At 45.8% G+C, this 26,619-nt stretch overlaps 1 protein-coding gene across 2 annotated transcripts in view; it reads left to right on the top strand.

Moving 5' to 3' along the window:
- LOC138447749 (sphingosine 1-phosphate receptor 2-like) overlaps positions 1–26,619 on the top strand; it is a 474,685-nt gene that overhangs the window by 255,551 nt on the left and 192,515 nt on the right. The window lies entirely within an intron of this gene.

Genomic DNA, 26,619 nt, shown 5'->3' with positions numbered 1-26,619 from the left:
TTGCCTTGATTTCTTTCTGGGTGGATCCCCAGATGCCGCAAGGTATTCCTTTCAAACTGCATGTCAGTCATTCTGACGTAATCCAGTTGGAACTCATCTCTAATGTAGGATCTTCATTTGCTATATCTGGGACACCACCAGGGCTTGTGTCTTTACCATGGCTGAACGGATATGGGCACTAAGGAAAGCAACACTGAAACCAAGGTTAGTAGTTCCAGCGCCTGCTGGGCATCATGGTATCATGAATGCTAGCTGTTCCTCCAGCCAGACATGAAACCAGATGTCAGGCCCTCAGTCTATGCACATTTCTATTCCTAACATGATTAAACAAGGCCTCCAGTGGCGGTTGGTGAGGAGCAGCATGACAGTGGGGACTATCTTCGGTGCCCTTGCTGTTCCAGATCAGTGCAACAGATTCTTCATTGTTCGGCTGTTATACCGTCTTCAGGAGACTGCTAGGTCATGGCGGTTAGTCTCTCCAGGACAGTGAGCATCATATCTGTGTTATACAGCAATTAGCAAGGTTCAACCCTCAAATCCTGTATGGAGTCAATGGCTCTGATTCTTATCAATAGCACAACTGCTGTGTTTTACACGAACAAGCAGGGGAGTCCAAGTCTCCTTCTTTGCATCATATGGCTATAGAAAACTTGGAAAGGGCCATGCAGCAGGCAGGAAATTGCTGTTCAGGCAGCTCAACTGGCAGATGTGCAGAGTCCAAAGGTGGACTTCCTCAGCAGACTTCTACACTATTATCACAAGTGGGAACTGCACCCTCACCTGGTGCGACAGCTGCTCAGGGAGTGTGGATATCCCCAGGTTCATCTATGTTCTTCACTCTATAGCTCCAAAAATCTGCGATTTGCCTCCCAAGGGAATTGGGCCATGCTCTGACTCGCAGCTGGAGCTAGCTTATGGATTGCGCCTTGTATCCTCCCATCCACAGAGTCCTTTTTCAGGTTGAACCTGTCCAGGAACTGCCTCCTCAATCTAGGACCATCTCAATGGCCAGCAAGACTTTGATCTCTAAGCTGATATCCCTCTCTCGTTTTCCTTCAAGGCATCTGCCGAGACATTTGGACCTGCAGTGTTCGCTGAGAGATAAGAAAGTTGTTCATACCTCGCTTCATTAGTTGAACAGTGAGACCCAAACCATGGGTTTCTGCCATGCAATTATTGACATCCTTCAAGCAACAATTAGGCTCTATAAAAAGAAATCCCAGTATTGCATTATTTTGCTCAATTCCTCCCTTTGCTTTCTGAATGCAAGCATGAATCCCTTGAGCTGCTCTCTAAAGGACGTTCCGTCATTTATCTTGCACCTGATGTCCCCCAGTGTTCAGGTGGAATCCTGCAGTACTAGAAGCCTACAAAAACATGTTCTGTCTTTCTAAGCTACAAATCTAGTAGTCAAGCACCACTTGGGTGGCCTGTTCTGCATCTATCCTCCAGTCAGGACACCCCCATTTTAGATGGGATTTAAATGTGGGTTTGATGGTTCTGGCTCATAAGCCCTAAGAGCCCATGATCTTCACCTGGTTTTCTGGCAGAAGGCTTTTCTAGTGGCTGTAACTTCAGCACGCAATGTCAGCAACCAGCCTTTGCTTTGAGCCAGAGGACCTTGAACAGTGCTTCACAAAGACAAGGTGGTATTGTTGGGCTGAATAACAGAGGCCATCAGACCATCATGGGTTGCCAGATTGTGGAGTCTTAGAAGCCAGAGAACATTCCAGTTTATAAAGGTCTACATGCCAATGCAGTTGGAGCTGATGAGGCTTTTGTAGCCTTTCAAAGACAGATACCCATTGATGTTATCTGTAAAGCGACCAGTTGGCACCTACTTGTTCGTTCTGTAAACTCTTTGCACAATTTGGTCAAACTGACCTCTACATACATCCTAGAGTCTGCAGCTGCTGGGACCACCTTCCATAAGTAAGGAGGAAAGCGGTAAAGTTACTCACTCTTGTGTCTACTCTTTACTCCATATTCCCACCCATCTTCCCCACTGTACTTTCCGCCTGTTAGTCCCAGTTGTGGTTAGACCCGGAAGTACGGGCATTCGCATAGGGTGTGACACAGGGGTGCAGTGGTTCGTTCTTCAAAGAGTGGCTCTGGTCCTGTTGCTGTGATTCAGCCATCCCATAAGTATGGAGGCAAGGAAATATGGAGCAGGCATACTCTAGTCACTATAGTGAGCAACTTTTACATTGCTCCTTGTGCTGAGCAAAATACTCTGTTCTCTCCACTCCACCCCCTCCGCAGGGCCGGTCTACGCCATGATAAGGCTATCAATCACATTTACAAGCAGTGGAGTAACTTTACTGAAAATGTTGTGGGGGACATGCCTTCTAAATGAAAGAGGTCTCTGCCAAATGAGTGGGGAAAAATGCTGAGCCACAAAGGTGGGGGTTCGGCGGCACCCTTGTCTCCACTGTAAAATTACACCCATGTTTATAAGTTAATAAGCAGAGAAGGCAAGAGATGAGAGAGGACCACCTTTCGTAGTTTCTGGAAGCAATCACCGTGACGTTGGCACAGAGCTGCATTCGGAGGATAAGACTCATCAACACATGTGCCGCCCCACCGCCTTCTCAGCTGTCCAGACCGGCTGCAGAGCAGACACTCTTCCCCTATGCAAATGAGATTATTTACGGGGAAACGAAACTGCAGCTCGTTCAGTGGAAGGAAGCTAAGTCATCAGAAAACCCCTTCGGCTACCTGGAAAGTCAAGTGTAGACAGGCGGGGCGTCTTTAACTGAGACAGGAAGGAAGCAAGAGCTTCGAGCTACTGGACTCGGAGTGATGAAGATTGCCACATGTAATCGGGGCATTGTCCCACCACAGGCCTGTCCTCATCTGCTATCATGGAAACGTTAATGTACCTGCAGAGTAGGTTCAACACGTCTGCCCCGTGTCCGGCTCCCACACTGTTGTAAGTGGATCAGGGGTAGGGCCGGTCTGTCTTCCCCTCTTTGAGGAAAGCAGCTTGAGCTCACGTGGTGGCTCAAAGGCTGTTTACTTTGAGAGTATGGGGAGTTTGTCATCTGTTTGCCCTTTAAACCTACTTGAAAGCATTTGAGTTGCGAATAATGGAGGTGGGCGGCAGCCAGCGTTGGCACTGCCATCACGGCCATCACGGACGGTACGGTTGCAAGCGCCCTGCCAAAGTGGCTCCGCTCCTGCTTATCTGTGTCTGTCATCTCTTCAGAGAGTCAGAAAGTGAGATGTGTTCTTTGTACAGCTGCAGGGCGAGGCGGGGAGTGGGCAAGACCGGCCCTTGTACTGTTGTTCGAAATCCTCATTGGTCAAAAGATAGCTGATTTCTGGGACGGACATTTCTCAACGGTGCTCAACAATCACACACCTATTCTACTCATATTAATGCTTGTCATTGGAATACGGACAGCTCTTCCCCAGAAGTCATTTTACAATCAGACATGGCACAGCATTAATCTCCCCTAATGTTATTCCTCCCATCCGTGGCATTTCTATACCTGACAACTTTAAGGGGTAGACAGTGTAAGTGGGGAACAGTTTTCCCCAGTGTATGCAGTAGGATTTATTTTGTACTGAGATCGACATACAATCCTGGTCTCGCATTAGTTCTATATACGAAAAATAAACCATCATCAGCTATTATAAAACATTCACACGCATAACTCACAACAGTGTGAAACAAGCATTGGCAATGCCAATAGTTTGGGATGTTGTATACTCATGGAATAGCCACTTGCCAGGCACTGCCGTAGTGGCATTAACTGTCTATGGATGGTAGCAGGTTCAAAATGGTGCAAGTACCTGGGCATCTAATAACAGTGTCTAGCAAATGACTAATACATATTCACAAGCCAAAACTGTTGGCTTTGTTTAACAGGCCTTCTGTGACGAACACGCATAGCACTTATAAATCGAGTGGCTGAAGGCAGACCTGGTTAAGACATTTTTATTAAACCAGTAGCGCGTTTACAACTCCAATTAAGTCATTAACTCTCAGAAGACTGCTTTTAGAAAACACTAGCAGGCACTTCGAAAGCAAAGTTGGTTGGGAAGACTTGAATAAAGTGAGCTCAAAGAGGTCCCATGAGGAAGTGTTTTGGGCAAGGACGGCCAGGAACTGGGCGGGCATGACCACAGGGATTAACATGGCTTGGGGCAGTCAATGTGTGGGCAAATAACCAAACAACACCTACAAGCTATGTGTCCCTCTTCATATGCCATTTCTCCATATCTATATTCTAATGCAATAGTTTCGGCTTATAGGTGGTGCAAAAGCGCCACATAATAGCCCAAATTAATAAATTACATAAATCACTTTATATCTTCCAGAAATTAACCTGGTTTAAACTATGTACGTTGTAAAAAGAAAAGTGACACTATGATGTAGAATTTGGTGGTTCTAGGGTTCATTTTTCCTTATGTTTCATGTTTTTAGAAACAGTTCAAAATGTTACACTACAAATAATGCGTATTAAATGTACATGTCATATTGAAATTGTCCTTACCCTATACATTGACATCATTTTATTCATAAAATGTCGTTCTCATCTTGGTGTACAGATAAAGTATGCTATAATTGCAAGCACATACTATAATTAAACAGTCAGTTAAAAACATCGTCTATACATATGTTAAAGCTGTACTTAACAAATATCTAAAGTTGCATACATTCTGACCAATGAAAGGTGAAAAGGAGTTGAGCAAAAACACCCCCTGTGGTTCTGCAATCCAGCGGCTAAACAAACGTGCATTACCTTTATCATTACATGGGGAAAGGGGGCGGGGGAAACGGAGGCCTGCTGCCAGCATGCAGAAAGTGACACCTACAAATCACATTTAGATTGGCTAGAAGGCTATTAATGAGTTTATGCACGAGTCTTACAGCTGTCACATCAAAGGAAATGAAAGGGGGAGAAGTTGAAAGAGTAGGAGTCAGAGTAGAAGGAGTAGTGAGAGTAGGAGTAGTAGTGGGAGGCAGAGGAATAGGAGTGGGAGAATAGGTAGTAATGTGGGAGGTACAGTAGTAGTAAGGAGGAGTAATAAAGTAGGAGTAAAAAAACTGTTAACATCAAAGGGTGGAGACAGAAGAGTGGAGCAGTGAAACATCGGAGGGACAGGAGGTTTATGGGAGACGACAGATAGAGGAGAAGGAAGAGGTTAAGGCGGACGTGAGTGGAACCAGGTAAATCTTGCAGACTAGCTGTAAAACACAACATCCCAAATTCCCCTATTAGTACACTAAACTGTGGGGAGAGTAGGGAACGTTAGCACGTCCCTGATGGAGTGAGTCTGCTTTCAGGGAGAACACCTTTAGTTTTAAGCAGCTGATAAACAGAAGGGGTGAACACTCTGTAGAACTAATCAGGAGCTATGGAGACTTGGGCAAGGGAGAAGGTTTGAAAGAAGATGAAAGAGAGAGGGACGGCCATAGGCCCCACACACATTTTAATTAAAGCCCTTGAATCATCCTTGACACTCAGGGTGATTTCTTTGCCATCTGTGGCACCTGCCTCTCCTCTGCCCCACACAAAACAAGACCCCTACCTGGTGTCCTGCTTTACCCACGAACTTGGTGCCCAGCATCCCTATGCCCCAGCAGTCACACAAGAGATACCCTACCAGGTATCTTACCTTTCATCTCCCTCAAAATAGGGCACCCATTCCTAGCATTCTGTTATAGCCCCAGGCTACACGCGTGAAAAGGAGGAATCAAGCCTGAATTCCCTTAGAAATAGACAAGAACAAATCTAAAAACACAACACGGTCACACGGCTAATAAATTCTCTCATTCATATATTCTCTCTCTCTCTCTCTCTCTCTCTCTTCTCTCATTCATATATTCTCTCTCTCTCTCTCTCTCTTCCCCCCCCCCAATTCCCCAGACATCAAGCAGACAATAAGAAAATAAAAGCTCAATGGATAGCAGCATAAAGAGGTGGGTCTTGGTTCAAGTTTTTGTGAGGCAGTGTCTCGAGTCAAACACAAGCCAACCACTTGGCCCAAGCTCTGCCTGATATACCCACCTCTAATTTAACCGGAGACCATGATATGGCAGACTGACATTTCATTGGCAGGAGACAGTTTGTGTTGAGTGCTGTACAAATGGTCCATACACCTACACCTCGTCCTCTTTCTTCTCTAAATGTATAATGATATCATCCCAGGCAGGGGGGGGGGGGGAGTGGGAAGCACTCTGTGAAGCAGGATTTCAGAAAATAGTTTATTGAGATGCTGAACTGTCCCAGTCAACCTGTCAACATTGCAAGCCCCATTGCTTTTTCACAAGCGGATATGGGAGTGGCACACGTCAGCTACTGCCTTCATGGCTAATTTATTATGGGTGTTTTGTCCACGTTTTTTCCTTCTTTACCCATCAGCTATGTGACTATGCCCTGCTCTCGCTGGCTCACAGCATTCTAGCGGAGTACAGAATATCAATCTTATTGAAGGCTTGAAAGTTCATCACCAAGGGTTCTTGGGTCCTGTAAGTGGTGGGCCAGGGGTATCAGCTGTCTCTATGTTTCTTAAGGAAGGAAAAAGTTAAAGAAATTACTCCATTTGAAGAAAACGGTGTTGGCTACCCTATCGGAAATTGGCTGTGGGTTCGATTCCAGCTTTTTTACATATAGAAAAGGAGGAGAGGTCAGGCATTCTGACTAACCTATATTATGACTTTCACCCCCTAGGTGGGGGTTGGACATTGCCGGTAATGGCCCGCCAGCTGAGCCATGGTAGGCCATATCTGTACCCCTGCTGTGGGAGTGAAAGCCATTCGCACCCCGAGGTTCATCCTGAGTGCACGTTTTGTTTTTTCACCCTCGGGATATTGGCTACATACGCAGTCAATCTCTCGAGGGAAGGGGAAAAAAATAAACAAGATGGCTGCCGCCATAGGGCACGTCTCAGTCCCTTTTCCATTTCTGTGGCGGCAACTGGGATCCGAAGCTCCCATACATATATCCCTAAATATATAAGAAAAAGAAATGTCGCCACCCAGGGAAGGGCCTCGGGTGGTTGACCAGCGGGTGGAGAATGTATATTCTCGCCCGCTGTTCCAGCCATCTGATTGGCAAATGGCCCTTCCCCCCGGGTGCAAATAATAATAATAATAATAATAATCATATTATAAAAAAAAATAATTCTTTGGGGGCCAACCTTTCTAAGCCCCCAAAGAAATTTAAGATGGTTATACTGGCCCACCTTTTCTCTTCCATCCAGTCTGAGAATTTGCTTGAGCAATGTATATCCAGGATGTCCATAAGCAAGTCCGCATCTGGCCCAATATTGCAACAAATTCCTCTGACTCACTGTCTGGTATCTCCCCTTCCAGTAAAGAGTCCTACCATTTTGGCTCAGCACAATCTTCATGTTATTTTCAAAGGTGATGTGAGGTGATGGCGATTTTGTTTAACATGATGTTAACAGCTGCCTGTTTACTCGTACCTTGATGATTGACTAATTATCACTCCTAGCCTTTGCCACCCACTCATATCCTTCTGAGAGTTGTTTGAGGTGCTTCTTCGTCTCTGGGTCTGTCAATCAACTGGAGAAAGTCCATCCTCGTTCCGGCACAAACACTGCTTTTTATAGCTCCTTTCTAACCTCACATTAGTAAATGAGATGCAAGGGCAAACACATTAACCAGGTTTAGTACGTGGACAGCAAGACGGGACGGCCCCATCATGCAATTATCACAGATACATATATAACATGCTTAAGAGCTGGAATATTTACAAATGTTACAACTTGATCATATTTGTATTGTTTGTATTTTATTGAGATTTATATAGCACTTGGGCCAAACATTATGCAAAAAGGATACATAAGGAATCAAGGCATAAGGAGGAATTTATGACTCCAAAAGGAGAGAGAGAAAAAGAGGGTTGAGGAGAGAGGGGACGATATAAAGAGAGGTGGAAGACTGGATAAATAGAGGAAGCAAGTTGCAGTGCTCAGGAGCAACGACAGAAAAAGCGTGGAAGTGGGATTCACCACCTGGAGGTTTAGGAAGATAACAGTGTTGTAGTGATTAGAGTGAAGAGAACGTGAGGAGAGGTATTGGTTGGTCCGTCCAAAAGAGAGATAAAATAGGTCAAGACCATGACTGCATGTATATACTATACAGAGAAAATAAAAGGACAGTGGCGAATTAAAGAGCAAGAGGGACACGAGGCTAAGAGAAGAGGTAACAGAGGAGTGGGAAGGGAGAGAGAAAAGAAGACGAATGGTAGAGTTACAGACAGAGCGAATGGGGGTGGGTAAGGTGAGATGCTGGATGTCCAACTAGGCGAGATGTACAATAATCCAGTTGGAAGACTGACTATAAGAGAAAAGATAAGGGGCCCGATTCATGGAATTTTCTGCACGTTTCAAAGTGCCTTTGCATTGCTGAAAAGTGCCTTTGCTCTGCCGACATAAACCGTGATTCATGGAACTGTGCAAAGTCCATGCAAAGTCATTTTGTACTGCAAAAGTGACTATGCACTGACTTTGCACTGCAAAAATACACGTTGCACAGTTCCATGAATCAGGCTTTGTGTCAGCAGCACAAAGTCACTTTGAAACGTGCAAACAATTCCATGAATCGGGCCCAAGGCGTTTAGGTGCTTGAAAAGAAAAAAAGAGGTTGGCTCTGCAAATGTGTATAAAGAGGTAACAGACAGGTCCAGGCAGTATAAATGACACTGCGTTTGCACCAGTTCACAGATGTAAATGCAGTCTTTACATCTGGTGAGAGGGCAGGGTGGGGTTCTTAGGAGGGCATCTGTCTTGACCCGCTTGCACACCTAATTTCCACCTACTCCCCTAACTTCCAATGTTATGTCTCTCTGATCCTCTCCTTACCTCCTCCATCATTCCTGATTGCTTATCTGCCATTCAGCACTGGTTTGCCTCCAATGATCTCTGCCTCAATATCAGCAAGACTGTGGTCCTTCCCATTTGGCACTCCTGCTCCCACTTTCTTCCCCTCACTCTGGCCACCCTTTATGGGTTGTAAGTGATTTCAATCTGGCACTTCACCTAAGTCAATGCCTAGCGTGTAATGCACAACTGAAACCCTTATTTTTTTATTTTTATTTTTTATTTTTTTCAGCCTCCCTAGAGACTGTCAAAAATTACCAATTCCAGCTATATTTCAAGGTGTCATGGTGGGGTATTGGGTAATCTCACGCCCCTGTCTTGGAATCCCCCTCCCTCTTGCCCCCCCCCCTGTCACACTGAACCAGGAATCAGGCTGGTTTGCAAAGTTAAAATATTTATTTATATATTCACAATATAACCAAACTATTTTAAATGGGAATACAATGATCAGCAATGGGGTGATGTCACACTAAGCAATCTCTTTAATCACGAGGAGTAATAATGAGCAAAAACAATGCAGCACAGCAATAATACGTTTGTGAATGTGTGTTCAAATCAAATGGCAATGTGGTTACTCTTTCCCCCTGCACACCCCTCAACCCCCCAATATGCAGTGTAGGGAGATAGAAGGTGTCATGATGCCTACCTCTAAGGAGCCAGGTCTGACCCAGCAACCCCAGAGGCAGGCATCATTCCCCCCCCAGGGAAGTGCCAGCGGGCCCAAGCTGGGGCCCTTTGGACACAGTCCTGGCGCCTCAGGCGCCAGGCTCATGTTGGACCCCTGTCCTGGCGCCTTAGGCGCCAGGCTCATAAAGCTAGACAAGTGTTCAAGTGTTTTAATGTGCACTTACCTGATGCAGACCATGCTGCTACATCCAGGCCCTCTTGAGGCCTGAATGGAACTACTTTACCTGTGGGACTACTTTCCCCTGGGTGTGGTCGGGGAAGGATACATACCTGATCGGTGGAAGGATACATACCTGGAACTTCTTCCAAAGCTATTTAAACCATGCCCGATCAGCAACCCACGCTTCGCGTTGTTCTGCTCCTCGCAGCTGGACGCTCACCGTGTCAGCTCCTGCATCTGGACTTCAGCCACGCCTGTCAGCATCCTGGGTCACCTGCTAAGAGAGAATTGGGGAGAAAGAAGACCTTACCTGCTAAAGCTGCATCACGGAGACATCACTCCGACAATCCTGAAAGGGAAGACATAATTTAAAAAGCATTTCGCTTCGATCGCTGCAGCGCTGCATTTCACTCACCTTTCCTGGGCACCTCCGTCTTCAGCAGCGATCATCCGGATCCGCAGCCACTTCCCAGAGCCTAGAGAGAAAAAGACAAGAACACAAGGTGAGAGAAGGAAGGGAATAGGAAAAGCTCAGTTTCCTTCTAAGACTTACCTGCTGGGTCATTCCCATTTCATTTCGGGTCCTGCCGCTTCCTGGCATTCCGGACCCCGGCCCCTATGGGGAAAAAAGACAAAGACATTGAATGAGCGAATGCAAAGACATTACCCAAACGCTCATCCAGAACTTACCTGTCATTTCCAGGAACTGCACGTTTCACTTCGGGTTGGCGCCATATCTCTGGCATTCCGAACCCCGGCCCCTAGGGGGAAAAAGACATAAGCGTTAGCGCTTGCTGCAATAAGACAATGAACATTATTATTAAGCTTGAACTTTTGAACTTGCTACAGAACTCTTACAGCGCCTTACCTGAATAGTCAAGCTTATTTGAACTCCCATCAAACCTCAATCCAGTGAAGTAACTGGGTTTCAACGCGCCCCTGCATCAGAAGCAGGATGGAGAACTCATCCTTCCAGACCCTAAGGTGAGACTTCACAGGGAATCGAGGAAGGGTATCGTGGAGGGATTGGAAGGGAGTGGGAGGCTTGAGCATTATTCCGTCAGTGGGTAATACTCCATTTTCACGCACAGGGGAATATTCCTGCGAGCCAGAGAGTCCATCTTCAGAGCCCTGCGCTTCACCATAGAAGAAGCATCAGCACTCGAAGCCAGACCTGCGCCTCCGTGGGAATCAGGTGAGCGTGACAGAAGGAGAGAGAACAGGTTTCGGGAATACAGAATTCAAATACACTGTCAATCCCAATTTCCCCCCAGCAAGCACAAGAGAGAAACAGAACCGATTGGCAAACTGTCAAAATGGTTTTAAAGTTGGCTTTGAATGGAATAGGCAAAACACTAAAATGGGCTAAGTCACTGAAATTGTTAAAATTCAGACAAACACTAGCAATGATTTCACACTAATAAGCGATGTGCAAACTTAATTTTGAGATCGGGTGCAATTAAAAGCTGTTTTACACGTTATAGTTTTGCCAAACGAAAATTCGCGTCAAACTTTTCCATGAGCAGTAAACGCGATCGCGGAAGAACTGTAAGGATTTAAGATGCGTTTTTTGGTTCTTTGGAAAGCTTAGGATGTTAGCTACAAGCAGACACTTGTTTCTAGCATGACATTTGAAAACGTTATGGACGTTTTCGTGGAGGTTGTTTTTTTCAGATGGAGGCAAATTGGAAAACAAGGATGCGCTTTTAAAAGACAACCAGGATTTCTTTACACTAGGGATGGACTATGAAGAAGCAATACTACATGACAGCACAGCCACCAGACCAGGATCTGGATCAAGTTTTTGCCTGCCGAGACGCTTGCCTTCTCCAGATGAAATATATCAGCACAAAGATCGGTTTAACAATATTATTACAGAAGAAAGATAGTAGGGATGAGATAGAAATATCTTTGTATTGCCTGACCTCTCTAACAATGCAGTTTTGAATATAATAGAGGATGGGTTTAGATAGGGATTGGTATGGACAGTACATAGGCTAGTGACAGTCCTATATTAAGGATACTCACTATATAGGTTTGAACAGAACCGTCAGGAATTCTGGTCAGAAATTCTGCTGGGCACACTGGACTGGTACAGGCTGCTGGGCACCCCGGACTGGACTGGTCGGCAATGGCTCTGTTCACAGCTAACTGTACTGGATCCTCAATGGCTCTCTGGTCACAGCACAGCACAGCGCCGCACAGGATTGGGTTTAATCTGCCCTTGTTGGTCATGAAGATAATTCTTTGCCAGGCAAGCGGTTATAGCACATCCTGGCTGTTCTATGGTTCCCCTTAGATGACCTGGGTCAATTCTGGTTTCTGGAATTTTGAGGCCTAGCTGAGAATGGTTCAGTTATAGAAATGGGCCTTTCTGCTTGCCAGGATCCTGGAGTCTGGAGCAGGGAAGATGTCAAGTTCTCTCGCAAAGTGCTCCTCCAGCAATCAGTTTGTGGGTGAATGAATCTGTGTGTGTTTCTAAGTCCTCAGCTGTCTCTATTTATGCATTTGATAAAGGGGTGTGTATGCTGGATTGTCCTAAGCGCGCCCCCTAGGTTGGCAATAGGTTAGAATCTTCCCTCTCCCTTGATTGGAGGAGAAAACAGAGTGTCACCATGATGGTGCGGTTTTATGAGTTACAAGTGTGTGAAGTTTCATACTTTGGACATAATTACAATTGCTATAAAACCACAATTTCTACAGTTACTACTCAGAACATAGCACAGAGTTCTGGCTCCTCTTAAAATGTACAGCCAAAAATTCAAAAGTCAGAGGTTTCCATATTTTTTACAATTATACACAGTAAATTATCAGTCACTTTTACAAATATACTTTCTGTCCATTGTGGATCAACAAAAGTTGTCTGTCCCCTCCTCCATCTCCTGCTTGCAGCTCAGAAGCAATCTCGGCCCTTTTCTTTCTGGCAGAGGCCCTTTACAATCCATCCTGATTAGCATCTCCTTGCCTGAGAGGAAGTCTATTGTGTCCTTACCCAGAGCAGCCCAACTGCTCCTCCCCTCTTAATCAACACATGAATGTGAGTTCCTGGTCTAGAGAGCAGAAGGGACGTGACTGGCCCGGTAGGGGAAGTTGTTTGTAGTTTTGCCTTACTTTAAATGGCATTTTGTTACATTTTTCTTTGTTTAAAATAAACTTGCCATTTTAAAACAAACATCTAGAAGACTGATTCCAGACTCTAAACCATGAAGTTTAATGGTACAAGTTTACAGTCTTAATCCAGGCTTTTGAAATAGTCATTCAGGCAGCCACTGGTACTGCGCCCAAATTTTGACAGACCTCACAGGCAGGCACCTTTTGCTGTGGGTGTTTAGATGATCAATTCAGCTTTCCAGGATATTGCAATTTCACAATGATTTCTTGAATTCAATAACATGTGACACCCAACAGGAAGATTGGGTGTTTGTGGGTGTTTTTGGACCCAGTCTGTATTTTCAGCAACCAAGAAAAGATTTAAAAACAAGATTCCAGATTTCTTTCAGCAAGCACTGCTTTTCTTGCAGTCTCCATTTTCAATAGTTGGGCAGCCCAATGACATGTTTCAGAAGTGCGCTCTCCGTTCCACCCCTGACAACATGCATGATAGATTTGGCGGTCATCTTTTTGTGCTTTGTGGAGTGCAATTTCCTAGGTTTTGGCGCACAAAGCCCCCCCTCGCGACTTGACTTTTGACCGCCCGTCAAGGGGAAGTCGGGAGAATTGGGATGTTCAGTTTTACTTTTTGGTCCAAGTGGAAAAATGTGTCTGCTTCTCCCATCAGTACTGGATAGACAGGTTCTCCTCGCCGGTTCCAGATGGAAGTGTGGAGCGATACCCCGGGCCCCTTGGGTCTTTCCTCCTGGTCCCCGAGTGGTCCTCCTTGGTTCTTAGGATCCATGGATTCAGTCTATATAGGATGACAAAACAGATCATATTTGTAGACATTTCCCCACCACTATTCATGTAGTGGGGCAGACGCATACATTTGGCATATCAATGACAATCTTTCCTGCTTATACTTATTACTGATTATAACAGATGGAATGGTTTTTACAATCAGAATTTTCTAGGGAGCTGGAATGTCCCCCTATGGGTTTCCAGATGAATCCTCTAGTTGCTGCAGAGTATGCCTAGGATAGTTGGTTGATGTGGACCCACTTATATTCCCCCTCTGTCAAACTGCCTTTGGGGATACGGATTTTGTAGGCGACTGATGAGATTTTGTCTGCAATTTTAAAGGGACCCCGCCAGCTAGGAAGAAATTTGCGCTGTCTGGCCTGGTTCCTTTGGAAATTGTACAAGTAGACCCGGTCACCTACTTGGTATTCTTTTCTAGTAGTCTTAAGGTTGTAGTGGGTCTTCATACTGTCTGCAGATCTTTCTAGATTCCGCTGAGCATAGGCAAAAGCATGTTGAAGGTGTTTTCTCAGATTCTCAACATACACATGAGTTGTGGAGGCATTTATCAAGGACATTTTTGTTGCAGCAGAAGGGGTAGATCTGATGGCCATCAGGACAAGAGGTAGTTGGATGTCCCAACTTGGCCCAGAATCTGCCACAAACTTTTTTAATATGCTCACAATTGTCTTATTGTATCTCTCAACTCCACCACTAGAGGCTGGCTGGTAGGCAATGTGTAGTTTCCTTTTGACCCCAAGTATCTCCCACATCTTTGTCATCACTTCACTAGTGAAGTGGCTTCCTCGTTCTGACTCAATCCTTTGGGGTCGTCCAAAATGCGAGAAGATGTGGTTGATCATCAGGGCAGCTGCTGGTTCTGCGTTGCAATTTGGGGCTGGGAGATATTCCACCCATTTAGTGAACAAGCATGTCACGGTCAACATGTACTTGTTCCCCCCTAGAGGAGCGAATCACGGGCCCAGTAAAATTGACTTGTAAATCTGGCCAAAGCAGTGTCATCCCACTCTTTTGGAGAGACACACAGTCTGTGAGGGATGTTGGCTGAAATTGTGCACACACAAGACACCCCTTCAAGTATTGGTCGAGGTCCTGCCCCATGTGTGGCCAGTATGAAAGCCCCCTTAAGATTTCTAATGTCGTATGAAACCCCTGATGACCGGCTGTGGCCGCATCATGGGCGTGACTTGGCATCAATCTTCGGAATGAGGTAGGGGCCACCCACTGATCATAGCCAGCTAAGGATCTCCTCACCAACAAACCGGCTTGGATTCGGAACAATTTTGGATATTTCATCAACACTCTGAGGTCCTCTTTCCCTATGTAATCGGTATCCGTCAGGGGAAAATTCTCAGGGGCCTCAATGTGTTGATAAAATTGACCAATTACTGGATCCCCTTTTTGAGCCGTAATCAAATTAGCATCTGGGATCTCCTTACTCCATTGTGCAGTTGAGAGTCCATTGTGAGGGTTTGTCTGGGACCGGCTTGACGCACAGCCATCTACTCTGCCACTTGACTACTTCGGAAACCGATTTTGTACCCAGCGGAGGGTTCTGGGGCATCATTCACCCAGGCATTCCCTACACCGGCCACAAGTTCTTTTTCGCTGTTGTTATCAACATGGTAGGAGCATCCATCCAAATAGACAGTGGGCATTCCCTCAGACTTGTCTTCTTCAAAGTCTTTGTGTGGGGAATTAAGGCATGCCTCCATGTTGTCCTTGATTTTAAGGCTTTCGCCCTTGAGACAGTTTTCTCTGGCACAGTCATGTAAATCAGCCAGACCTTGCGCGAGGGGACTCTTCAGGAATTACTCACATTTCCAGCCCGGATTCTGTCACTTTTGAGATATTGCAGAGGCTGGTGTGGGGTCTCCACTGTGATGTGTTCCCCCTGGATAAACGGGCGTTAATTCTTCAATGCCCACACCGTTGCTAGGAGTGCCTTCTCACAATCGTTGAATTTTTCCTCCACAGAGGTTAAAGTTTTACTCGCACAGGAGATTACTTTATTGACCATGTCATGCTTTTGATACAATACTGCAGTCAAGCCTGTATTTGAGAACCCTGTTTCCAAGAAGAACTTTTTGTTGACAACGTAAGCTAGGCAAGGCGTCTGTGAGAGGCTTCTTTTGAGTTGTCTTACTGCCTCGGCTTGTTCTGGACCCCACTCCCACTTGAAGCCCCCTTCAAAAGATGGATTAGGGTTCTTGTGATCTCTCCGTAGTCCTCAATGAACTTTCTATTGTAATTAGTTAATTCAAGGAGGCTCCTTAGTTCCTGCAGAGTTGTGGGTCTTTTAATTTCTGGAGTGCTTCCATTTTCTTTTCCTGGGGACAGAGACCCTGAGGAATAATCTCATGCCCCAAGAAATTGACACGGGTTCTACACCACTGTGCCTTTTGAAAGGAGAGTTTTGCTCCGGCAGCCCTCAACTGTGTCAGAACATAACTGATCACTGCTATGTGTTCCTCCACAGTTGAGCTTTTGACTAAAACATCATCTACATAGGCCAGGTTACCCCTTTCGCCCAGATCGGGCATGGCCTTATGTAGAAAAATGTTAAATTTATTGCCGGAGTTGATGTATCCGAAGGGAGTCCGGGCCATGTGTACTGCTGCCACCCGAAGGTAAAGGCCAGCTTGTATTGGTCCTCCCTACTGACAAGTACAGTCCAGTACTCATTGGTCAGGTCTATTGCAGTGAATACCTGTGACCCCTGGATCTGGGCCAGCCCTTGGTCAATGTAGGGAAGAGGCCATCAGGAAGTATGGACCCGTTTGTTGAGCTCTCTAAGGTTGGCACAGAGTCTCCACTGGCCATTTGGCTTCAAAATCCCCAGCACCACATTATTGAAGGTGCTGTGAACTGGACGAATTATCCCACGAGACTCAGGTTCTTCATTATTTCAGTAAGGGACTCCATTGATGTGAGAGTCAAGCAATATTGCTTCACAAACACTGGAGTTATGCCAGGGTCCGTGGGAATTGTTGTTGTGTGGATGTCGATGCGACCACAGTCACATGAGTTCACCGCAAAGAGATCTTGAAAATCTAAGAAAGCTTGTTTCAATTTTTGCTTTTGCTCCAGAGTCTCACAGGCATCAGTTAGGTTGACACTCTCGTCAACCATCTGCCTGAAGCCTGGAAAGACTTCCGGTTTTGCTATCTCAGCGGCCTCCTCCAGCTGGGTGGAGAAGTCCCTGGTCAAAATGCTGATTTGGACTGGTGGCCTCAGGTGCCGTAGACAGTCCTCGTGGACTTGGAAGATCACCTCATCCCTCCTGAAGTCACAGGTCACATATTTCTTACCATAAGGGCAGGAAGTGTACACCAGGAAATTCCCCCCATGCCGGGTGAAGATCCTGTCTGGTGTTGTGTCATCGTCGCTATCACTATCAAAACAGTCCTTGGGGATTGGTCCTAACAGTTCGTTACCTAAATCTATGGAAAAATTTCGGTCATCAACGCCATTCCAATAATGGTGCCTGCGGCTAGAGTGATACTCTTTAAGTCAGTGTTATCCACCTCTATTGGAATGGTGTCATGTTCTATGTTGACTAGTGTCACGGCTCGCTCTCTTCGCTCCCGTTCTCGCTCCCTTCGTTCCCGTCCCTGCCACTTGGGGGCATGTTCTGGGGTTTATTCCTTACTGGACATTTCCTTCGAACCCTATGCTACAGTGTTCTGATGAATTGGGAGCGTTAAAACCTTATTTTCCCAGTTACTTCCCTTCCGGATCCATTCCTGGTTTTTGGCAGCCAGCATGCTATTTAAATCAAATGACTATGTTTCCCAGAATGCCTTGGCTCACTGTTTCACCTCCTGCTTCCCAGAATGCCTGGCTAACTGCTTCATCTCCTCCCTGGCATCCGGCATGCTACTTAAATCAAATGACTATGCTTCCCAGAATGCCTTGGCTCACTGCTTCACCTCCTGCTTCCCAGAATGCCTGGCTCACTGCATCATCTCCTCCCTTGCAGCACAACGCTGGGAGGAGGATAGGCAACACCTGTGGCTGCAGGTGCAGCAGGCGGCACGCCTGAGGGGTGTGCTCGTTAAGCAGCTTTAAAAGCCTCAGTTTGCTTCAGTCCGGCGCTGGTCATTGTAGCAGTGTTCCTGTTGTGACTAGTCCCTGTTTCCTGTACTTAGTTTCTGTGCCTTGTACCTAGTTCCAGTTCCCTGTTCATAGATATTGAGCCAAGTATCTATTTCCAGTTCCTTGTTCCTAGTTTCTGTGCCTTGTACCTAGTTCCAGTTCCTTGTTCATAGATATTGTGCCAAGTATCTAGTTCCAGTTCCTTGTTCCTAGTTCCATGCCTTGTACCTAGTTCCTGTTCCTAGCTTTGTGCCCAGTTACTAGTTCCTGTATCTTGTTCCTCTGTCCTGGATTTCGGATTTATGCGCTTATTTGATTTATGCTTTCTGAATTTCCCTTTCTGTCTTCCTCTGTCTGCAGACAGCCTTTCTCTGTACTTTACTATTTGATGCAGCCCAGTTTGCCGGTGTTTTCTGTCCCTTTATGTTGTCCTGGTTACTGAAAAGCATGATGTATTAATATTTACTTTCTTAGAATTAGTTACTGCCTTTTCTCCTTGGATTGGGTGGGAAATGTTTCCTTTTGTGATATCATTTTCCCTGCTCCTGATCCAACTTTATTGCGATTCCACTCCATGTTTTCCATTGCACTTCTGCATTCATTTTCCATTGATTATTAGGTGTGGGTTTGTTGTTACAAGTTCCAGAGTGTTCCCCTTTTAGTTTTCCTCACGATTTATTATCACAATTCAGACTTGCCTTTTACTAGGGTTTATGTATTTTGTTATCTTTAACCCTTTGCTTTTACAGCCTTCTGGGTCCCTGTTTGATCTACAGGGTTCGTGAAATTACTGACATTCAAGTGGTCTTTCCGGTCCTTGTGAGTACTGTTTATAATTGCCTTATTCAGTATTCTACAGATTGTCAGTTCACAGAATCTGTCCTTGCTTGCCCGCTACGTGGGTTTAGCGCTGTCAGTATCTGTAAGAGCATAGGGGGTAAAGAGTTTGCCGACTTTTCCTTTCAGTCATAAGGAGGTCCTAAGTGTTTACCCCACATCCCTTTTCCTATATTGGTAATACTGTTTTACCTTATTGACGTTCCTGGGTTTTACATATATACACAAGACTTGGGTATTATATACACGTTGTTAGATTCAGAGTTGTTCACAGTGCAACTGTGTGCATTTTCCCTTTCGCCATAGTATGCCTTCTTCCTTTCTTAACAGAATGACCAGCCCTTCTTCCCGTTTGTATACGGCCAGATCAAGAAAGAAGGGTAGCAAGGCTACTAAAAAATGTGTACAGAAAGTTTTGACTACGTTTGCCTGTGATAATCAAAACACTGATCCAGACTTAAATGAACTCCTTGACACGAATGGGTATTTACGTGCAAAATATTATACCCATCGCCTGGCCCATCATACATTGCCTGATCCTAATTCTGTTTTTAATTTTGATCCAGATATGTCCGCACAAGCCTTAGCAGCGGAAAATAAAACACTGTTAGATTTACTAAATATGAGTACATCTGTTGTTGAACCCCATGATTCCGGTTGTGCTTTACCTCAGATTGAACAGTTTCATGATTCAAACATAAAGAATGAAGGGGTTCATTACATAACTTCTGTTTTCAGCCCTCAGCCAACTGCTTACTCCTCTGCACAAGTACTTACTGTAGTCCCTAATGTCAAGAGGTCTGATGTCAGTAGTTTACTTAAGGGTAACACAGACCAAGTCGGTAAGCAAGAGTATAGATCACAAGACCTGCAAGCAGTAAATGACGATGTACAATCAGTACACGTCCAGATGAATAGGGCAGGTTCCAGCCCCGATGCCACCATACCTTCCCTTGTGACTACTGATAGGGATGTACAGTTAAGCCTGGGCATGTTAAGAGTTGAATTTGAGGAATTAAGACGAGAATACATCAGTTTACTAGAGGAGAATAAAACTTTACGATTTTTTCTGACTACACCTCAAACTTTATCCGTTGATGAAGTGAATACTGTTCAATCTCTGAGTGAGGAGGTTTTAGTAGGTCATGATACTTGTCAATATGAAAAACCTATTGGGAGTGAAAGTCCTCTTTCTTGCACAGCACTTATTCAGAGCACAGATTCTGACAATTGTTCTACCGTTTGTCAGGAATTGCTGTTAGTAGAAGATTTACAAGTCACTCCTTTGCCTAAGAATTCCTCTGTAGCAGTCAGTCATAATTCAGAGTTTGAACTCATACATGCTTCTGTATTCCAAACACAATCCACAATGGTTGCGTACACAGAATCAGTCATTACTGTAGGCTTAGGTTCAGCCCTTGATCCAGCTGCTGAGACTGAAGTAAACATTCAAGCTGATGCAGAAAACGATGCTACCTCTGTGTTCACTCCTCCTTCTGCCAAATTTTGTCACAATGAACAATCAAAGACAGTACATATTTCTTGTTTTGATGGACTCATTCCACAGTATACTAAAACAAGGACCAGGCAAGCGATTCCTGAACTGTTGATTGATAATCTGCCACCTTCAGAAGTTAAGACAAAGGAATGGACACTTGACGAAATCCTGATTAACAGAGACTTTGGAAATGACTCTGTGTCATCCACTAAGGAAAGGTGCGGCATGGGTCCAGCTCAGTCTTTGGTTAATGGTGTCATGGAGTCAACCGCCCTAAAGGTGCTTTCCATTCCTGAGCCACAAATATGTCTGTCGACTTCTGGGACTTCAGTCTGTCCTTCTACAACTATTGACTCTTCGACTACCCAATCCACGGCTCTGCAGTCATCATTGTCAAACGTGTCTTCAATCAATGAACAATTGCTATATCTGCCAGTCACTCCAGAGCCTTCACCATGTATGTGGTCAGAGCCAAAAACCTTGACAAGTTTGTCTTCAGCTAACGAGACGGCTCCAGCTTGCATGCCCTCAGCCTCTGAATTTCCTCTGGCATGCCTGTTTTCAGATACAGTGACTCATCCAGCAGTTTATCCTTCAGCCATGAAGCCTCCGGTAGCACATCCTGAGTGCCTGTCTCCGGTCCCAGAGCCTACTGCTAGTTTGGCTTCAGTTCATGAAAGACCTGTATCCTGCTCAGCCTCGCTGCCAATATCGGAGGTGAACCTGTCTGCTCTGTTTGATCATGTTGCAGATTCATCTACTTCAGAGCTACCTCCTAAATCCCAGCCATTTATTACGGATGAACATCCAATCTGCCCATCCTATGCTTCAGGAGGATCACCAGAAGGCCTGCCTTTTACACAAGCTAATTCCCCCAACTGCTTGTCTGTAGAATTAGCACCTCCCGCATATGCTACATCTGAGTCTGAGACTTCTGCCAAAAACATCAAGCTGGTTCATGACTTGGGAGAGCCTTACATGCAAGGCCGTTGGACTTGCCTGGAGTGTTACAAGAGGGTGACGGATACCATCAGCCATGGCCTAGACATCGAACAAGCAGCCAACCAGGATAACGGGCCGGACGGTTCACATTTGGGGGCCGGTTTGGATAAACCGCTTGACAGCCCTTTTGTTGCCGGATCTCACATGAGCCTGAAGGAAGGGACGGGCACGGTTCCCCAACTGCTGCACCATTCGGGTGCTAGTAGCCAAAGGGAGGATATGACTGCTGCAGTTCAAGATGTGTCTGTTATTGCTCCAGCTTCGAGTGTGCCTGATGTACCAAGTACTGCGTCTATCACTCCTATCGGTATGCCAAACGTCCCTGCGGTTGTATCCCACGTGCAACAAGGTGGCCATATGACTGACATCAGGAATGCCAGCCTTGTACAACCCATTGGACTTCCAGGCCCCCAAGGTGTGGAACAAATGCAATCAAACCTTGGTCACCCTCAACCACAGGCCTTGAACCAGTCACCACCTTCTTTGTCTGAACATGAACATTGTCTGAAATCCGCTGTTTTCTCACCTCCTGTGTGTTCGCTCTCAGCAGGGGGGCTACCAGAGCATCTATCATTGTCCAAAGCATGCACCAGCCAGTCTCCCTCCTCAATGATGTATGAGTGTTCGCTCCCAGAGACTGAGCTTCCTGGACTTTCCAACTCTGCTTCGGGTCCTGCAAGTCCTTCATGCCTTTCTTCAACCCATGAGTCCTTTCCTCACCGAAAACCTGCCTATGACTCTTATAGACTGCAGCCTGATTCTATTCATTCCAGTCCTTCTGCTTCTGCCCGTGGATCATTGTTTTCGTCAGGGCCACCTCCGAAGACAAAGCGCTCCAGTCATGGAAAGAAGATGTTTTGTGCGAGTAACGGCCGCCTGGAGTCGGCCGTGGAAGGGGGTATAGTGTCACGGCTCGCTCTCTTCGCTCCCGTTCTCGCTCCCTTCGTTCCCGTCCCTGCCACTTGGGGGCATGTTCTGGGGTTTATTCCTTACTGGACATTTCCTTCGAACCCTATGCTACAGTGTTCTGATGAATTGGGAGCGTTAAAACCTTATTTTCCCAGTTACTTCCCTTCCGGATCCATTCCTGGTTTTTGGCAGCCAGCATGCTATTTAAATCAAATGACTATGTTTCCCAGAATGCCTTGGCTCACTGTTTCACCTCCTGCTTCCCAGAATGCCTGGCTAACTGCTTCATCTCCTCCCTGGCATCCGGCATGCTACTTAAATCAAATGACTATGCTTCCCAGAATGCCTTGGCTCACTGCTTCACCTCCTGCTTCCCAGAATGCCTGGCTCACTGCATCATCTCCTCCCTTGCAGCACAACGCTGGGAGGAGGATAGGCAACACCTGTGGCTGCAGGTGCAGCAGGCGGCACGCCTGAGGGGTGTGCTCGTTAAGCAGCTTTAAAAGCCTCAGTTTGCTTCAGTCCGGCGCTGGTCATTGTAGCAGTGTTCCTGTTGTGACTAGTCCCTGTTTCCTGTACTTAGTTTCTGTGCCTTGTACCTAGTTCCAGTTCCCTGTTCATAGATATTGAGCCAAGTATCTATTTCCAGTTCCTTGTTCCTAGTTTCTGTGCCTTGTACCTAGTTCCAGTTCCTTGTTCATAGATATTGTGCCAAGTATCTAGTTCCAGTTCCTTGTTCCTAGTTCCATGCCTTGTACCTAGTTCCTGTTCCTAGCTTTGTGCCCAGTTACTAGTTCCTGTATCTTGTTCCTCTGTCCTGGATTTCGGATTTATGCGCTTATTTGATTTATGCTTTCTGAATTTCCCTTTCTGTCTTCCTCTGTCTGCAGACAGCCTTTCTCTGTACTTTACTATTTGATGCAGCCCAGTTTGCCGGTGTTTTCTGTCCCTTTATGTTGTCCTGGTTACTGAAAAGCATGATGTATTAATATTTACTTTCTTAGAATTAGTTACTGCCTTTTCTCCTTGGATTGGGTGGGAAATGTTTCCTTTTGTGATATCATTTTCCCTGCTCCTGATCCAACTTTATTGCGATTCCACTCCATGTTTTCCATTGCACTTCTGCATTCATTTTCCATTGATTATTAGGTGTGGGTTTGTTGTTACAAGTTCCAGAGTGTTCCCCTTTTAGTTTTCCTCACGATTTATTATCACAATTCAGACTTGCCTTTTACTAGGGTTTATGTATTTTGTTATCTTTAACCCTTTGCTTTTACAGCCTTCTGGGTCCCTGTTTGATCTACAGGGTTCGTGAAATTACTGACATTCAAGTGGTCTTTCCGGTCCTTGTGAGTACTGTTTATAATTGCCTTATTCAGTATTCTACAGATTGTCAGTTCACAGAATCTGTCCTTGCTTGCCCGCTACGTGGGTTTAGCGCTGTCAGTATCTGTAAGAGCATAGGGGGTAAAGAGTTTGCCGACTTTTCCTTTCAGTCATAAGGAGGTCCTAAGTGTTTACCCCACATCCCTTTTCCTATATTGGTAATACTGTTTTACCTTATTGACGTTCCTGGGTTTTACATATATACACAAGACTTGGGTATTATATACACGTTGTTAGATTCAGAGTTGTTCACAGTGCAACTGTGTGCATTTTCCCTTTCGCCATAGTATGCCTTCTTCCTTTCTTAACAACTAGTGGTGTTGTACCCCAAACCTTGCTGTTGGAAATGGGCATTAAGCTGAATATAGGCGTCAGGGTTTTTCAGTTTCTGTCCTCTTTTCACTTTCACTTTCAGTGAGAATTGTCAGGTCCGTTCTGGGATGGTGACTTCCTCTCCAATCTGAATTTCAACTGGATAAGGCAGCAGTTGAGCTGACCTAAATGCTTTCTCTGGGTCATCAAATTCCTTGGCATTACCCACCAATCGGGACCAGGCTTTGAAGTTTATTAGGTCCAAACTAATGGGAAAGCAATTGAGAATGTCACTGCCTAAGTAAAATGCAGCAGGGACATCTCGTACGACCCAACAATTATGGACTATGCTCTTGTTGCCTATGGACATTTTGAGCACACACCTGCTAGGCAGGAGATGGTTGGAATTGGGTGTTTCCAGGTGCATTTCCCATTTGTCTAGCAGTTTAAATGTGGGAATGGCTGGATCTTTTGGGAGTTTGCGGAACATGGCTTCGCTGATGAAGCTCTTACCGTTGTTCATGCACACTCGGGCGAGAACAGAGTCCTTCCCCTAATTTAACTGAATAAGGATGAACAACTGCTCTCCAAGTTCCTGAATATCAGCCAGGCTTTGAGGTGATTTTCATCTTTCTGGACTATAGGAGTGGGATTTTCTGATTGTGAATTTGTAAATAATTTCAGAGTGTTTCCTTCCAGTGTGGAATGCCACCTTAGACTGGAAGGAAGGTTGATTTTCAGAAATAGAGAGGACCCCCCCGCATCACAAGTTTGTTGTCCTACTGCAATCACTGTCACATCTGGGATTTGATTATTCTGGAAGTTAAATTCTAGTTGGTCAGGTTTTTGTTCAACCATGTGGCATGTGCCGTTTAAACTAACATGGTTGGCACTCCATTTTAATTTTATTGGTCGGTTTGTCTGGGTTTACACAATTTATGAGGGGTGACAACCTACGCAGGATGTCATTCCCTAGTAAACAAGGTGTGCCCTCTGGAGTCACAACTATGACCGGGTGCTTCACCTTGTGTCGCCCAATTTTATTGTCCAAATCCGCAGTCCCCTCGACGGTAATTTCCTGTCGAAGTTCTGAAAGAAAAAGTTGTCCAGGAAGAGGGGTGAGAGAAATTTGGTATTTCTCCCCCCTTCCCGAATTCAGTTGGTCAAAGGCCCTTTTTAGTCAGAAGGGTAACTTGGGATCCAGTGTCCACCAGTGCCAAAATTGTGCACTGCCCCTGTATTTGGACCGGGGCATAGAATCTTCCCTCCTTTTCCTCAAGGGGGCAAAGATAATGTACATTGTTGGACAACTGGTGGGTTAGTTTCTTGGTTTTGGATACTGACAGAAAGGTGATTTGGGCAGGATTCTGTTTGGAGCCTAGGGAATCTGGAAGAAAAAGGTGACAGCTAGATATGGGGGACGTTTTGGGTTCCCCTGGTTCTGATTCTGGGCTGCCCCCTCCACCTGGAGGCAGTCACCAGGGTGGGTTTGAACCACAGGATTTTCGTGCTGGTGATTCTGGGGTTTGATGATGGGCGGTGCTAACTCGGTCCCCACATCTACCCAGTCTAGATTTGGATCCTTTGGGACCCATTTTTCTTTGGGAGGAGTTCCCCCATCCCTGAAGGAAAAGACCCTTTTCCCAGGATCCTCTGAGAATCCCTCGGCAAGTGGGGAAGGAAGCTTCCTCCAGGGTTTTACACCCCCCTTCCCCTTGTGCCTCCTCCCTGGAAACCGGTGGGTTGTCGGGGTTCTTCCCCCGTCATTGCTCTGGAGCACCAGGTCCTGGATTTGGGGCATTCTGAGCCGCCATGCTCATCTGAGGGTTCTGTTGAGCCCTCATCATGCGATCCAGATCCTGTGCCATGTTCTGGATCTGGCGCTCTAGTAAGGACACCCGCTCTGGCTGGTACGGGGCCCTCAAGTCTCCCCTGGGTTGATCCCGGGAAGAGTAGCTATCCCTTCTCACAAAATACCCTGAGTTCGGAAAGTTTGGGTACCTCTCCACCCTTGGCCTCCCCTTTCCCGGATTTGGTTGTCTGGGCTCAGGAAAGTGGGGAAAGAAGGATGGATTGTTTTGGGGGTTAAAGCTGCGGGTACCTTGGGAAGAAATTCTGTCCGGTAATTGGGGGATTACTGCCCTCCTTGGGAAAGTGAGGAGGGAAGTTCCCTGGGTTAGCTGCTGTCTGGTTGGATCCCCCCCTTGGGCTGGATGAGTCCACACATAACCCAGGATGGGTCTATTGCCCTTGTAGCGTGGGCTGATGTAGTCAGGGGAGTTAGAGGTCCCATTTCTCGGATTACCTCCCTGGCACCCTGTTTGTGATTGGCCCAAGGGCCTTCTGGGTTTGGGGTTGTTTTGATTCTGTGTGGGCAGGTTTTTAGGCCCCTCCATCTCTAAATCTAAAATCGGGGCAACCTTCACCTCCGCCACTTTAGCGGCAGCAGGGGTGTTGGTTGTTTTGGGGCTTTTGGGATTATTTTTATTTTCCACTGGTTTTTGCACCTCATAAATGCGAGTGGCTTGTTCAACAACCCAGTCTAGTGAGCTTTTCTTGTGAAAGTCCCTCACTAGCTGGGTCATGATATACTTAGGAAGAGCGTGGAAGAAAGTATTTAGAAACTCTCTGCTGTCAGTGCGCACCCTTCTAGTGGTCTGCGCAAAGGCACGTTTTAACTCTTTAACAAATTCTTGTTGGGCCCGATCTTCGCCACATTGCAAGTTGTATGCTGCCTTGCGAGCCTCCTGAGGATTCCTGTCAATATCATATGATATGATATGATAGGTTATTTATAACGCGCTTAATACCCAGAGGTTTCTAAGCGCAGATTCGGGGATCGAACCTGTGGTGCTCTGTGCTGTCTTGTTTCCAAGGCCAGCACGTTGCCCCTGAGCTATCCTCCCGAGATTAATATAGAAAAATGTTTCAAGATGATCAATTCAGCTTTCAAGGA

Source organism: Ambystoma mexicanum, chromosome 3q (genome assembly GCF_040938575.1).
Source record: "Ambystoma mexicanum isolate Mex_15411 chromosome 3q, UKY_AmexF1_1, whole genome shotgun sequence".
NCBI lineage: Eukaryota > Metazoa > Chordata > Amphibia > Caudata > Ambystomatidae > Ambystoma > Ambystoma mexicanum.
Note: the sequence above shows the minus strand (reverse complement) of the source record. Positions and strands in the feature narration are given on the sequence as shown.